The sequence below is a fragment of the Protopterus annectens genome, chromosome 10.part0 (assembly GCF_019279795.1).
Source record: "Protopterus annectens isolate FY-2018-M chromosome 10.part0, PAN1.0, whole genome shotgun sequence".
Lineage (NCBI taxonomy): Eukaryota > Metazoa > Chordata > Ceratodontiformes > Protopteridae > Protopterus > Protopterus annectens.
The window spans coordinates 21,623,786-21,640,705 of NC_056744.1; the positions used below are offsets into that span (position 1 = coordinate 21,623,786).

The following is a 16,920-nucleotide window of genomic DNA, read 5'->3' on the forward strand; positions in this document are numbered from 1 at the left end:
AGCCATAGGTGCCAAACCAGGGTGAATTTCCTATTTCCCATTCAACTGTCCAAGTTGTACTTGAACTAGGTTAGGGAGGCACTCTGTTTCACATGGATTGGGAGGCTGTTCCATAGACAGAATACTGAGTGTTCCTATCTCAAACTCACCCATGAACAGAAGACATAGAAACTGACTGGGGAGAAAGTACAACAAATTACTCAGGGCCCTGGTACCCCAAGACAAGAAGAAGGCCTAGATAAAATGGGATGTGCCGAACAGGTATCCGAAGAGGACATGACCACCATGGTTGGAGCCTGAGGTTTCTGTGCCTGCTATCCCAGAAGGAGGGAGCTCTGGGAGAGGGGCAGGACAAGGTTGTTGGTCCGACGAAACTGGTACTGACTGTGAGCCCGCAGTGGACAAGGGCCTTTTCATGGCCTGGAAAGCAGGCTCACCCATAGAGGAATGGGAGCCTGAAACCAAAATGAGACTCCCTCTGAACCGTGGTCCTATCCTGCACTGAGGAATCTGCCTCTGAAGCCAAATCCCTGAGGAGCATGGACAGCTCCAACAATACCAGAGTGGAACCATGCTCTCCAGAACTGACAATGAAGCTTCAACCCCAGGAGGTCTCTGGTTCTGACAGAACTGAAGAGCTCAAAGCAGTTATTGGCACCGGAGATTCAGATCTGACCAGCATCAAGACAGTTGAAGCCAGGACCGTCAGCACCAAAAACTCAGAAGGCTCAGTTGGAGTCAGAGGAGGAACAAGAAATAGTGTAGAAACAGGTAAAGCTCCAGAGCCTGAGACACTAGGAACCGAGGAAGTGGCTAATCCCCTTCGTCACCATGAGTTTGTCCAGCAGTCTCAAAACATCTGACTCCGTGAGGCTCTTGGTCAAAAGGAATGAAGAGACTGACAGGGACAGAGGGTTTCTCCAAGAAGGAGCTTGGAGGTGAGTCTGCAAAGGAGTCTGACGTTGATGAATATATTGTGCATGGCCTGCCTTTAAATGAAAACTCCTTTGGTTCCAAATCCACTGGAATGGAGGAGAGAGAAGGTTCAGAAATTGTTTGGTCCAAAACAGTAATGCGTGCCGAAATTGTTGGTGCAGAGGTAGGCACCAAGGGTAACGCTGGTGGAAGCAGTTTCCCAGTTGGTTCCACTGAAACTTTGAGAACCGGGGAAGTCTTAGTCATTTTTATTGGCGGTGCCATTGAGACTGCCAGAACAGAGTGGCTCCTCTTCTTAGATCCTTCATGTTTAGATGAAGAAGAGGAAGAAGGGCAGCTAACATCAGTTTTAGATTTGACAGATACAAACATGGCCTCGAAGCTCAATTTTTATAAGGGCTTTTAAGATGAGTTTGTTTTTTCTTTCTACAAGGGCCCAGTGACTGAAGTCATGACAGATAGCACAGTCTTCTTGAAGGTGCACTAGGCCCAAGCAATAGACACACACACAGTGTCAATCAGAGTTTAATAATTTACAATCACACTTCTGGCATCTTTTGAAGCTAGAAATACCTTTAGCCTTATCAGCCATGGCAGAAAAAACACACAAGCACACAGACAGAAAGGAGAAAGGGTAAGTTTAAAGTTTTTTTTTTAAACAACCAGAGGAAAAAAAAAGTACCAACAATGTTACGACAGGTTTACCGTAGTGGTAATTAGAGAAAAGGACAGAAGAAAGATACCAACAATGGTGCGAATGGATTACAGTAATGGCAGAGAGAAAGCGAAAGAGAGGGGAACTACCAATGATGGTAATCAAAAGGAAAATAAACACTACTCATGTTAAGAAAAAAGCTGATAGAGGAGCTGGATAAGTGAAAAAATAAAGAAATAAAAGTTTTGAAGAAAACACTTACAGTTTGAAGAAATAAGCTAGCTTAAGAGCTGGCAGGACAGACTTATCTGGCACTAAGAGAGGAAATGAAATCTGAGGTAATCCTTGGAGGAGCATTAGGGGTAAGGTTAAGCGCAACAGTTTTTTGGAAGGTGTGAGATGGAACAATGGCTGAGTCACTTCTGAGATATGGAATTAAACCCAAAGTCAAGGATTAAGTGAAGATTGACATCAGATGTAATATTAACAGTGAAACAAGGGAACTTAAAAAGTGTATTGTACAGCCCTGAAGAAAACAGCTGAAAAAAGAAATGAAAGTTATGTACTTATGATAGAGCAGTGTTATATTTTTTTTTGTCCAGTTCAACATGTGGGTTATCGGATCGGACTTGGAACAGAGACTGACCAAATTCAACAGACTTCAGTTATCTTGAGCTCTGAATCCTGTACTCATAAGACCTAGCCCAAACAGACAAAACTCAGATCGAGTTTGCTCCACTCCAACAAACAGTTCCACTGTCTAACTGCAGAAAAGCTCCCGACACCAAGGACCCTCAAAACAGGAGGTGTAAGTTACAGCTCACTGACCTGGCTGACCAAAGGATACAGTGACCACAACACAGGAGGAGTGGGCATGATGGTTGAAATAGACGGAACACAGACCTATTGTTAAGGTAAGTACATAACTCTCATATTTGATGTAGTCTTTTCCATAACTGATGTAGTCTTTTCCATCTAGATTCAACCTGTGGGACAGAGTCCCCAGCCATGTTACACCCTAGTGAGGTCCTAGGAGAACACATTCCACAATACAATCTAACCAAGAGGGGCCCTAGACCTCTATCAATATCCAAATTGTAAAAATACACAAAGGTATGAGGACCCAACCCAAGTAGCAGAAGCACAAATGCCATCCATAGCCACCCTCAATAGGAAGGCAATGGAAGTAGCCATGGCTCTACCAGAATGATCCTTCAGTTTGTAAGGCAAGTTCTTTCACTTGATAGTGTAAACAAAAGAAATGCAATCAAATAATGACTTAGAGTGGATTTGGATACTGGTTTTCACAAGTGGACTTCAAAGAAAACAGCTAGCTGAATTTTCTGAAGGACTTCATCCTATCCAAACAGAATCCTAACGGTCTATGAATATTGAGACAATGAAGCAAATATTCCCCTTTACTTGAAAAGTCAGGAAAGTGCACAGGCTTGATTCAAATTGTTCCCTGTGACCACCTTAGGCAAAAAGACAGGATCCGTTCTGAAGTACATCCATCTTTGTAAAAGATCAGGTATGGAGGTACCAGATACAACCTGCCATTCTGACACCTGCTTGGCCAAAGTAATGGCTACAAAAAAGGAATTCTTCCTAGAAAACAATTTCAAAGAAACCACAGCAAAAAGTTTACATGGAGGTTCAGAATCACTTGAAGCATAAAAGGCAGATCACACTGTGGAACTGGGTCCTGGATGGAAGAATAAAAAGATTCCCTTAAGGAAGGCCTTTGAAAATCTTTAAAGCCACTACAGTCACATTTGTCTCTACTAACATGAAAATTAGACATGTAAGCCAAATGCAGCTTAACAGTGAAAAAAATAGATGCTGAGTGAAATAAATTAGCCATGAAATCAAGGATTGCCACTACTAGTGCTGAAAAAATCATCTAAACCTTTTGATCATATCCAAAGGGTGAAACATCTCCTGTTGTTTGGGCAAACTTTGCAAGTAGAAAGTTTCTGAGAAGACTAAATGCGAACCACTGTCGGAAAGCTTGGGATCTCTGGCCATCAAGGGAACGGGGAGGAACTATGCCGTCAACTTGAGCATCCTAAGATTTTGTGGAACTAAGGCATAACAGCTGCTCCACACTTGTTGCTGTGTGGGAAAGTAAACAGATTGCAACATGATGTGCATCAGTGCCAGAAAATCTCAGCAGCAACCCTCAGATTTAGGGATCACTCTTGAGGACGTAGAATTTTCCTGCTCAGACTGTCTGATAAAAAGTTGGGCTTCCCCAGGATGTGTGTTGCTACTAGAAACTGTTGAGAAGTCATCACCCATTGCCAAAAGCTCATGGCTTCCTGACAAAGCAAGTATGATTGGGTTTCTGTTTGTTCAGGAAGCACAAGACATACATATTTGTTCATCTGTGCCAAGATCGCATCCATGGGGAGGAGATCTTAAAAGGCTTGCAATGCAAGGAGGACGGCCCTCATCTCCAAGACACTGATGTGATGACTGGCCTTGGTCATAGACCAGGTCCCCTGGTCTGTATTCCCTTTTAAATGCCCCCCACCTACCCAAGAAAGGTGGTGTCCAATACGACTGCAGATTGTGGGGGAGGGAGAACAAACAAGTCTCCCAGCCAATATCAGAGGAGACCAACCACCATTTGATCCAACTCTGCCAAATTTGTCAATATTATTACAAAAATCCATTGGACGAGCCAGGTAGGACCATTGTGTCACTAGTGTCCAGTGCAGAATCCTCATATGTTACCTCACCAGAAGAACTAGGCAAACTGCCATGGCCATGTGACCTAAAGGGGTGAGAACCATGGAAGCCAAGGTTTTCTGTAGGGACAACAAAAAGGTGGCCTGAAGGAGAAGTATGGATACTCTGAGTGCTGGAAGTTTGGTAATCTGAGACACTGCATTCAAATGACAACCTATGAACTCCAAGTCCTGAACTGGATACAGATTGGGCTTCTGAAGGTTAATGTTGACTCCCAAGGAAAGGCACAATTAGAGTAAAAAGTCCATGGCCCTAACTAGTGATACCCTAGTGAAGCTGGTCAGAAGCCAATCATCCCGGTACAGGAAGACCTGGAAATGCTGTTGCCTGAGTCAGGCTACCACATCTACCAACATCTGGTGAACACCCGGGGGGGGGGGGTGATAAGACCAAATGGCAACATTCATAATTAGTAATGATTGGCTCCCAGTCAAAAGCTCAGAAACTTCCTGGACTAAATTGCTGTCTTTACATGATGGTAGAAGAGTCCTCGAGGTTGATCGAACACATCCAATCATCTGGGAACAAAAAACAATCTGGTATACCAAAACCAGATTCACATTGGTCTGGTGAGACCTCTTGGAAGACTTGACTTTCTAACAGCTTTTTAATTTCAATAGCTGCATACCTTCTCTGATGGGGTGGCAACCTTGGAAGGCATTTTATGTTCTCTTTTGGGGAAATAAAAACAGAATCATGTAGCCTCTGGATATAACTTGTACCATCAAAGCATGTAAGGTGATGGTCTCCCAAGCTTCTGGGTGCAGAAACAATGACCCCCTGGCTGCCTCCAGGGTTAGACAGTTGGGCAATCTTTCAAGGGCACTGGAAGGGTCTCCCAGAGAAAGCTCTATGGAAGCCTTGATTCTGTGGATGGTCTCTGACGTATGGGACCCACTCTGGTTACCTCCTCCCCATTGTGGGGGGGTGGGGGTGGGGTGGGATAGTTTCCCCAGCAGCATCTTGGAATGGCTTTTGGGAAAAAGAAATGTTTACCCATTTTCTGATTCCTGAAGCATGTCTCTTAGGGAGTAGCAAACTGCACTCATAAGGCAGACAGCACCTTGCCATATTCCTCACTCCTGGTCAACTTGTCTAACTTTCAGCCCAAAAAGTGATGAGCCTTCAATACAGGGCATTAACAAAGGTGTCAGCTCTGACTCAACTGGAGACAAGGCCACTGGCTCCAAAAACCTGGGTGCCATTAGGCCCAAGGGAGGAAACATGTTGGATGGAGCCGAGATCTTGAGTCTAAGACCTAAGGCCAAAGGAATAAAGCTCAACAGTATCTGGGTTTGCAGGGAGGATTGCAACAGCAGCTCCAACTATGTAGGTCACAAACTCCCGACTGATCGGACCAACTGGTTTGAAGATGTTACACAGGAAGGCTTTGATAGCGACTGAATCACAGAAGACTCAGAGGAAAGGGACTGAATCAGAGAAGCCTGGATCCAGGGAGGAGATGGAGAGAACTGCTGAGGAATAAGGGAGTAAAGATAAATAAACCCTGCCTAAGGAAGCCTTTCTCAACAAAAAAAGGGCTAGATACATGGAGAGATGGAGAAGGAGCCTTTCCCACAGCAGGCACTGTAGGAGAACTGGTCTGAGGAGTCAGATGCAACTGTGGTGCCAAAATAGTCAGAGGGGCCACAGCTCCTGGGATATTCAGATCTGACTGACTAGAAGAAGAGAGCCACTTGTTTATGGTCTCCCTTAAATGATTTAGGGTCTTTGGTTTCCTCCTTCCAACCCCGATCACCCATGTCATGTGTGCTAGCAGGCATACAAAACAAGAAAGCCTCATCAGCTAGCAAGGGCCCTTTTAACACTAACTTAGCTCTTCTCTAATTGATGGCTCAGGGGCCAAAACCATCACAGATGGCACACAATGTCAAGGTGTGTGGGACCAATGTAGTAAACACATTGAGCATGGTCATCTTAGAGGGAAGATTATGGCCAAAGATGAAGCACTTCTTAAAACCCTTCTCCATGTCTGATATCCAAAACACTAAAAACACCCCCTTAAACAGGACTAATAAGTTACCAAATCAAACTACAAGGTGGGAAAATCTCACTCATGCTATCACACTACCTATCCTACCTAACACTACCCCACCTATTCTAAAAAAAACTAAGAAATACCATGCAAGACAGACTAACAAGTGAAAATGAAGAAGAGTAGAGAAAAACAGGTACAAATACAAACTATACATTAAGTTAAAGGATATAACCTAACACAGCTTGAGAACAAGCTGTAGTCTAGCAGATGAAATCTGTGGGTTGTCAGTTAGGACTAGCCATTACAGGTAGATGAGGTGGAGCCCAAGAAGTTGAAGTCTCTAAGATTTGGTTAGTCTCAGTTCAGAGTAGGATCAGATAACCCACAGGTTAAATCTGGGCAGAAAAGACATCAGATCCTTTACCACACTTACATGCAAACCATGCAAGAAGAGTTTACTATATAGCTGTACAACATAACTAATGAGGATCGTGGTTTAATCAGGCACTGTGGAAAATCCTGGTGTCACCAAGGTCAAACAGTTTTGTATGTGATGCCAGCAAAGACCTCACCAAAAGGCAGAATGCTGCAAAAAGGTAAACCTCAAAACCATCTAACAACTGAGACTACCATGTATTCGTTATGTTCAACCACATTACAACATGTACAAGCAACAACCTAAGGATGATAGGGTAACAGAAACACAACACAAAAGAAATGTCTTCAAAAAATAGAAATCCTTAGGATATTATGCCAAGGAGGACATTCACTTGAGTATGTTATCAGTAACATGGTGCCAGCGATTTTTTTCATTCAACAGTTAAGTGATCGAAAAACTTTTTTTTTTGCTTCATTTTTCATTCACAAAACTAGGAAACTGCTTAGGAAAGCAACTAATGCAAAGAAAGGAAATGTCCTCTAGCCCAAGATGCAGAGCAAACTCAAAGTTGATAAGGAAGGGAGGTGCAGGGAATACAGCCACTATGAATGGGATCTATCTGCAGGGTTTTGCCATCACATAAAAAAATACTTTATTACAGTCTACACAGTCGGTAGCTGGTTAGTACATGGTCAAAGAAAGTGCTTAAGCAAATGCATGTCTCCAACCTATTTACAGCAGAATTCATTACAGCTTCATTACACTTAGCAGCAAGTTTTGTTTATAATGAAGTTTGCTTTGCATGTTTTCAGAGTTGTGTTTAAAAGAAAGGGTTACCTACATTACTTTAGAAACTTACAGTGGAAAGATTTAAGAATGTACAGAATGCATTAGTATGTTGGGAAGAGGGCAAGACTGGTTACTTCATATGACCACATAGAAAATAAATATTCATTTCAGAAGCCATCTGAAATTCAAAGACTAAGTGCAAGTCCCAGAACAGCAAGACTGAAATATTGAGTTACATATACCAAACCCAAAATTCTCTTTTCAATATGATACAGAGATTTCGGAGTTGGTATATATAAGTTTGAGGGTATGGGGAAGCTTGTCCCTGAAAAAAAAACAGCTTTAAAGGAGAAAAGCGATGCTCGTTCCTCGCGGTTCTCCTGCTTTTTCTGCCTTTTTTTGTTTTGCCATTTTGGGGCTTGCTGCTAACATTTCTATAGGGAGCTATTCATTTGGTTTTATATGATGTGTCTAACAAAATTCCTACAGTGACTTTACTGACAGAAAACTCAGATATGCTAGTGCTGCACAAACACATTTTTGACTATGTAATGCTGCTGAATTGTGTGCCACTTAGTCCCATCATAAGAAATGACAAACACTCCACCATAATTCGGTAAGATTACTTTGAATTCCTCATTTTACTATAGGCTTTTACTGCTTCTTTGTGGAAGTGCATAAACCGTTCACAGGCAAGTAATGGAAAAACAGAAGTTATGTTCTTACCATAACGTTCCATGTTAGTTGTCGTCTTCTCGCCTTCTTCTTGCTGGATAGGTTCGGAGCCGACCTCGGCTCCGACTCGGCCACTCTAAAAGCTCGAGAGTTGGTTCCACCGGCTCGAGGCTCCCCTTATATCCCACAATGCTAGGCGTGAGTTACCTCAGATCTCGTTTGTAAGCTAGACCCAGCTTATAATAGTACAGAATAACTATAAACAAAGTCCACCTCTATAAACCAGGGAGAAGAGAAGGGTGACGTACATCCTGATCCAGGAAAATATGCACAGTAGCATATACCTAAAGTAAGAGGTGGTAGAAAGAGAGGTCACAATCAAAACTCCTCTAGGTCTGTCCAGGCCAGGGGGAAGGAGGGTGGACGAAGAAGAAGGCGAGAAGAAGACAACTAACATGGAACGTTATGGTAAGAACATAACTTCTATATGTTAAGTTGTCTATCTCGCCTTCATTCTTGCTGGATGGGACCGCGTCCCTAGCACCTTGTCCCGGGTGGCCTAACGGAACAGACTCTTGAGAACAGTGGAACCAAAGTTAGCTCTATGCCTAGAAGCTAAATCCAACTTATAATGAGAAATAAAAGTGTGAGGAGTAGCCCAAGTAGCCGCTGCACAAATGGTGTCAATAGGCAGTCTGTCTTGGAAGGCTATAGAAGTAGCCAAAGCTCTGGTGGAATGGGCTTTAGGTTTGTTAGGCAGCTTTTGGTGTCTAATTTCATAAACAAGGGAAATCAGAGATGTTAGCCATCTAGATAATGATACCTTTGAAACTGAAAGTCCCTTTCTGCCTTCTGCATAGGAGACAAACAGCTGGTCAGATTTTCTGAATTGTTTGGTTCTATCCAAATAGTACCTTAACTGACGATGAACATCTAGCCAATGCAATTTTTGTTCAGACCTATTAGAATATTCTGGAAAAACACAGGAGATCAATGCTTTGATTAAGGTTAGACGCCGAGGCTATCTTAGGTAAAAAGGACGGGTTGGTTCAGAAGATACCCTGTCCTTATGGAACAACAGATAAGGAGGTCGACAGCTGAGTGCATGAAGTTCTGAAACTCTTCTAGCTGAAGTAATAGCTACCAGAAAGAGAGTCTTCCATGATAGCAATTTTAAAGAACAGGAGGCTGCAGGTTCGAAAGGGGGAAGAATCAAAGAACTAAGAACTAAATTTAGGTCCCAAGGAGGAGGAGGATTTCTTATAGGAGGTCTGAGTAGAAAAACTCCTTTCAAAAAGGCTTTGCAAAGCTTGTGAGACATTATGGCAGACTCTGAAATGCCCACATGAAAGTTAGAAATAGCTGCCAGTTGAACTTTAAGAGTAGAAGGAGATGAACCTGGATGGAAGAGTTCAGCTAGGAAATCAAGGACCATTTGGATGGAAGCAGTGAAAGGATCTATGTCCCTTCCTTGAGCCCAATAGGCGAAACGTTTCCACTTACTCAAGTAAATCTTTCGAGTGGAAGATTTATGGGTAGCTATCAAAATATCTCGGACGGAGTGAGATATTTGAGGAAGCCTGGCTAAGGTTGGAACTGGAGAAACCAAGCAGTGAGGTTCAGAGAGGGAAGGGAGCGATGAAACTGACCCGACTGATGGATCAAAAGATCTGGAACTAGGTCCAGATGCCAAGGTCGCTCCAACAGAAAATGATGAAGAAAGGGGAACCAAACCTGTCAAGGCCAGTAAGGAGCAATGAGGATCAACGAGGCCTTCTGAGCGATAGCTTTCTGTATCACTTGAGAGATTAGTGGGAAGGGAGGAAATGCATACAGAAGTCCCCTGGGCCAAACTTGGACTAGAGCCGCCTCTGCTGGGTTGGCCTGGTAAAGGGAATAGGGTGAAATAATCTGTGCACTTGCTGTTTTGGGGAGTAGCAAAAAGGTCGCAGCAAGGCTGACCCCACTTGAGAAAAATTTCTCTCACAACAGAGTCTTTCAGAGACCACTCGTGAGGCATGAGGATAGCTCTGCTCAACTTGTCCGCTATTTGATTGGACTTCCCGGGGATGTGCGTTGCTATCAGAAACCGCTGAGAAGAAATCGCCCATTGCCACAGTCTGAGTGCTTCTCGACACAGGGGGTAGGACCTGGTTCCGCCTTGTTTGTTGATATACCACACTACAGACATATTGTCCGTCTGGATTGCTATCGTTCCAAAGGGAAAAGAGTCTTGAAGGGCTTGCAACGCTAAAAGCACTGCTCTCATCTCTAGAACATTTATATGCAAGTGGCATTCGTCTGGTTGCCATGTGCCCTGGACAGTTCTGCCCTGATAATGCCCCCCCCACCCGATCAGGGAGGCGTCCGTTGTCAGAGTAGCAACCGGAGGGGAAGGAACAAAGGGTCTTCCCAATAAGAGCTGAGGGGAAGACATCCACCACAGAAGATGATTTCTGCATGTTTGCGTAATCATAATCGTGTGGGACATCGGAAGTTGCTGGTATGACCATTGCGTGAAGAGCATCCATTGAAGGATTCTCATGTGGAATCTGGCTAATGGAAGCAGGGGTATGGCAGCCGCCATAATCCCCAACACTTTGAGAACTAACCTGGCTTTGATTCTGTTGCTGCTGAAGAGGAGCGAGACCAGTTTGTGTATGTCTGTTATTCTCTGATCTGTTAGTCTCGCAGACATGTTGACTGTGTCTAGATTTGCGCCTATGAAGGTAATAGTACGACAAGGCGACAAAACAGACTTTTCGCAATTTATTGAAATGCCTAAATTTTGACAAATGCGAAAGGTGTAGTCCCTGGCCATTAGAAGAAGATGCTTGGTGGGAGCTGTGAGGAGCCAGTCGTCCAAGTATGGAAACACCTGGAATCCTTGAAGTCTCAGGTGAGAAGCTACCACTGCCATGCATTTGGTAAACACCCGGGGGGCAGTGGTGAGACCAAAGGGCAGGGCCCTGAATTGAAAATGACTGGATCCCAGCCTGAAGCGGAGAAATCTTCTGGAGTGTCTGTTCATTTTTATGTGATAGTACGCATCCTGAAGGTCTATAGAGCACATCCAGTTTCCCTTTCCCAATAGGGGAAGGATGGACTGCAGCGTGACCATCCGAAATCTTGTTTTCTTGACTGACTTGTTCAAGATACTGAGATCCAAAATTGGTCTCCAGTCCCCTGTTTTCTTTGGAACTAAAAAGAACCTGGAGTAGATTCCGGATCCTTGCTGGTCTGCTGGAACTGTCTGAATTGCTCTTTTTGCAAGCAGCTTTGAAATTTCCAAAGCTGCAAGATCCCTTTGAGCGGGTGGAACATCTGGAAGGGATTTTTTTGATTGGTTTGGAATGCGAACGAAGGAAATGGAATAGCCTTCGGAAATGATGGACTGTACCCATTTGTCTTGAGTCAGGGATAGCCAGGCTTCTGGGTACAGAGACAATCTTCCCCCGGCTGCCTCCCCAGGTGGGCAGTCGGGCAACACCTCAGGGATGCTGAAAGGGCTTATCAGAGAAGGCTTCTCGATTGCCCTGGTTCTGCGGACCCCCCTGCCTCTAGGGCGACGTCTACCATTATTGTTCCCCTCTCTGCCTCTGGCGGGGAACCGACTCTGTGCGTCAGGCGAAGTCCCTTGAGATTGTTTTCGGAACCACATTTTTCCACTTTTCTGGCCTTTGGGGTAAGGCCTAGAAGGAGTGGAGAAACGGACTCCGACGGCAGAAAGAGTCTTGCCATCTGTCTCGCACCTAGTCAAGGTTTCTTTCACTTGAGGACCAAAAAGAGATGATCCATCAAACGGGGAATTAGTGAATGACGTTTTAAAGGGGTCCGCAAAGTTGCATAGCCGCATCCAGGCATGCCTGCGTAAGGCCACACCTGTCCCTGCGGCCCTGCTCGCTCCATCAGCCGCATAAGAGAGGAGGCGCATGGAGGAGTTAGCTATGGAGTTCAGGGTAGCCAGCTGAGTGTTCATCTTGTCCTGAAAACCCGCAGCCGTAGGATCCTTCAACATGTCACTCGCTTTTGATCAAGTCCCTTTGAAGACGAGTAAAATGGCATAGGTAATTCAGCGAACGCATAGCAAAGGTCGCTGACGAGAACATCCGCTTCCCGCACCTGTCCATAGACCTAGATTCCTTGTTAGGTGGATGGACAGGCACTGAAGGATCAGCTAGTTCCTTCTTAGTGGCAGCAGCAACCACCATAGCATCCACAGAAACTCCTTTTGTCAGAAATTGTCTATCTGTTGGTGCCGTGATAAATTTTGAGGGTCTCCTGGGAGTGGGGTCCACTGAATCAGGAGCCGTCCATGCCTTTTTTGCTACCACCTGCATGAGGGGGTCAAAGGGGGAGACACCCAGGAGATGGAAGGGCGAGAGCCAAACGCCTCAAGGTACACAGATTCATCCTCCGAAGGGTTGAGGGCTGGCCAATTTCCCCTCTGCTTGAGGATTTCTAGAATGTCTGCAAATGAGACATCTTCAGAAGGGGAACGGGGAACCCTCGGAATCCTCTAAATCTGTGTCAGAGGTGACGGACTCAGGTGAGTCTATGTGTTTCCTCTTACACTTTCTCTTCCGAGGGGGCTCTTCTGCCAAATCAGGAGAGGCCTCGAAGAGGATGAGATCCCACAGGGGATTCCTGAGGAGCTGGCTCTCTGCGGTCTGGAATGAGGGAGTGAGTCGACTTGACCTGAGGCACCGAAGAGGGAGGGGCGGACGGAGCCGACTGTGGAGTTGAACCAGGTTCCAACACACTCCGCATGACCTCGAACGCACCCCTGTCAGGCAGAGCCAGAGGTCCCCGCTCCGAAAAGCTAAAAACCTCCCTCGGCACCGACAGTGATGGCTCCAAGGCCGATGTCGGAGCCGAACTCACCAGCGCCGAAGCTCCGAGAGGGAGAGCGGGGTCGGACAAGGGTCCGATGCCACTCACCCCCTCAGAGCCGACAAGGGAAGTCCGGCGCCGAGATTCTTCTAAGGAAGAAATCGGAGCCGACGATGGAGCCGAAGACATCTGTATCGGCTCCGACGCTACCACAGTCTCGGTTCCGAAACGCCCCGGCTCCGAGCTCAACGGAGTCGGAGGAGGAACATAATGGGGGACAGGGTCAGGCATCGACTGATGAGTCGGGCTCTGAAGCATTTGGGCCAGTGCCTCGGACTTAAGAAGTCGACTCACTACCCTCTGAAGGTCATGGTCCGAAAGCCTCGATGACCTAGAGGAGTGAGATCTATGGCTCCGTTCAGACAGCAAGGGAGATGCTGGAGCCGAATGAACGGAGCCAAGGGACGGTGACCTGGACCTCTTTCTAGATGTCGGTTCAGAGGGTCTAGTCGGAACCGGCAAAAGAATTTCCAATACCTCGGCTCCAGCTGGAGCCGAGGAAACCACAGAAACTACAGTCTGAGACTCATCGGCTCCAGCTGGAGCTGATGTAGATGGAGGTTTCGAAGCCTTAGGTCTCGGCTCAGATGCTGGAGCCGAAGACCTAGAAGCCTTGGAGGGTTTTCCCGAAGGAACAGTAAGGGAACCCTCAGGCTTAAGTAAACCTCTTAAAATAAGTTTATTTTTTTCTTTCCTGCAGGACTCTGGGGCTGAAGCCATGGCAAACAGCACAAGAGTCCTGCAGGTGTAAAGGTCCCAGGCAGTGCACACAAGAAGTGTGACCGTCTGTCAGAGACATTTTCTGACAGCACGAGTCACACTTCTTGAAGCCTGAGACCTTCGAATCCTTGGACATGACAAGGAACAAGTGTAACCACACACAAACACAAGCACACCGATTACACTTAAAAAACTAAAAACAGAAATTAAACTAAGAATTTAGTTGTTAAATGTATAAATTCCCTACAAAAACACACACACTCCAAGGGAATAGGAGGACCCGAAGGCCTAAGGGAAGAACTATAAGTTCTTAGGTAAAAAATTAAAGAAAACTAGATTAAAGGGATAAAAGACCTTAAAGGTAAGGGGAAACTGTAAGGAAAAACTAAATTAAGGGTTTAAACTCAACTTTTAAAACTAGTTCCTACACTAACCTGAGCCGGTGAAGCAACACGTCTCGATAGCTGTAGCGGCAAACGAGATCTGAGGTAACTCACGCCTAGCATTGTGGGATATAAGGGGAGCCTCGAGCCGGTGGAACCAACTCTCGAGCTTTTAGAGTGGCCGAGTCGGAGCCGAGGTCGGCTCCGAACCCATCCAGCAAGAATGAAGGCGAGATAGACAACTTAACATTGTTTCTTTATTATTAAAATAATGTCTGCAAAAGTGGCCACTTAGAACTTGCAGCTAACTTAAAGCTGTGGTTTCCAAAAGACATGAAAAAACTTTCAACTACAATAATTCCTCAAATTCCAGCCACCTCTTTAGTATGATGGGATGCAGCCCTATTTCCCAGACAAACAGAGTTTGATTCGTGGCCAAGGTGCTGGGAGAGCTGGGACGGTTAACTTCTCTGGGAGGGGGTAAACCTACAGTGGTGACCACAGGTTAGAAAGAGGCATGGCAGAAACTGCTGCTGGAGTTTACATCTCTGACTGAACAAAGTGACAAACCCTTGCAATACCCTTACTGCATGCTCACCACCTTCTACTGTTCTGGGCACAAAGAAATAGCAGGACTTGAACATAGAGGGGAGGAAAAAAGCCCTGATGGCTCACTGGTTGGTGAAGGGGACCAAAATATATTATAACCAGCCCCCCCCCCCCCCCCAAAAAAAAATTATTTAAAGAGCTTGCAATGAAATAGTACCTTCTCTCTGAATTACATCTCTAGCTGTCTATGAAGTAATGGTCAGTCAGCCTCCACATGGCATTTGCTTACTCCACCTCCCATAACTAGGATTTAAGTTTGAAAGCAAAGAATACAAAACCATGTAACAAAACATACATAGTGCAGCCTTAGCAGCATACATAGGTTCTAGAGTAGTTAATCTGTTTTTGTTTTCCAAAAAGAACTTTATTTAGCACTTTCTTTTGGGAAGTAATGCAAGACTGCAAGTACAGCCAAATACTCAGTCCGGAGAAACTTTCTGGACGTTTTGTTACATCAAATGGCTTTTTTTCTGTGCTATGTAAAAATGTCTCAGTGTGCAGTCAGAACAGCCTTTGCTTACTAAGAAATGATATGCAATCTACAAGTGCAATACTGCTGCTATCAATGCAACTTTTTGTTGATAAATCACTATGCTAAACATCCATTACACTGTACAGTACTTTTCATTGTGAAACTGCTATTTAATAAAATCACATACAAAACCACACTAAGAACATTTTATATAATTTATAAATTATCCATGACATTAACAGCTGTGCAATCTTCTACCCCCACAGACAAAGTTCTTCAGAATTAACACTCCCAATCTCTTCCCACTCAAACATTCTAAGAAAGGGAAAAATAAATCAAAAATATGAGGCAACAACTAAGACAGAGTGCATTCATAGAAAAAGTTGTTCAACAAAATTGTGTCTGTACTAACAAGGGTTAATTAGCAAGTGTCAGAGCAGCAGCAGTTATCTTCCCGTACTCAATGTTACCAACTACCGCTGACGGCAAGTTACCACACCAGCAATCAGGATAAATGCATCTCAAGTTCCTGCAAGTAACATAAGCTTCTGCTCTGCAACATCGATACAGTAGTTACTGTGTTCACTGTTTACTGACTTCTTCCTTGCTGGACTCAAGCCTGACTCAACACTCCTGGCAACAGAAATAAGACTGAAAGTTCCAATTTCTCACAAACTGGCCACTGCTTCTTGACTACAAACATTTCTTGAGACAAGCCATACGAATTAAAAAAAAAGGTCAACTAGGGCAACTGACTACAACAGACACCATCGCTGGAAAGTCTGCAGGTAAAATGTTTTAAGTTCTTAAGATATTGAAAGAGTTGTAAAATTTCAGAAGTGAAGCCGTGAAATATACATCACAATACCATTTCACCAAAAAGGGCTTAAATCTATTTCTTTGCACAAACATACAGAAAGTAACAAACATACAAGAAGTTGCAGTTCAGATTCAAAAATTAATCTATGTCAACATACGGTGTAATTTTAAAGTGACAATATTTTTTCCATTAACTGAACTATGCAAGCAATACTCTACATAAGAGATAATAGAATTTTACTGAATTATTTGTGTGTGCACTGTTAGTACAAGTTTTTACAGATTTCCTTTAATGTTGCAGGACAAACTCATAAGTTAAAACGTAAATTTCTTGACTTCAGGGTTTCAGACCTGTTATAATTCTAACTTGGATGATTAACAGAATGGTCAGTGGTGCATGCAGAACGGCAGTGACAAACATGTTTTGTATATATGCTGGGGGAAGGAAAGTCTCAGTCCTGTTTATAAACTTTATCAGGAACTTAAGCACTGACGATAAAAGGAGACAAACCTACCAAGGCAGAAACAGAAAAAAATAAAACAACTTTTCTTTTAAATTCTAGCCAAAACTGTGAAATGTCCCTCCACCACTAATGCCGAGAGCCCCTGACCTAAGTTGGATTTACCTACCCCTCCTAATCTCCATGTGACTTGCTCCACTAGGGTTAGGGGCCAATGAGGATCATTAGTGCATTCTGGGACCACACATCATCCTTGGTGCTATGCAGGTTGTAATAACCGACCCTCATTCCTCCCTTCCTTGTCTTCATTTGTTGTGGTGCTACGGAGGTTGTAATAACCGACCCTCGTTCCTCCCTCCCTTGTCTTCATTTATGT

The 16,920-nt window shown here is 44.4% G+C and overlaps 1 protein-coding gene and 1 long non-coding RNA gene across 2 annotated transcripts in view; one reads left to right on the forward strand and one right to left on the reverse strand.

The window, feature by feature from the left end:
- RECQL5 (RecQ like helicase 5) overlaps positions 1 to 16,920 on the reverse strand; it is a 1,160,282-nt gene that overhangs the window by 1,016,217 nt on the left and 127,145 nt on the right. The gene's annotated exons all lie outside the window — the stretch shown is intronic.
- The window catches only part of LOC122812913, a 107,930-nt gene continuing 106,788 nt past the window's right edge, over positions 15,779 to 16,920 (forward strand). The window contains exon 1 of the long non-coding RNA XR_006366605.1: positions 15,779 to 16,052. This is a non-coding gene — a long non-coding RNA (uncharacterized LOC122812913). The remainder of the gene's footprint in view (positions 16,053 to 16,920) is intronic.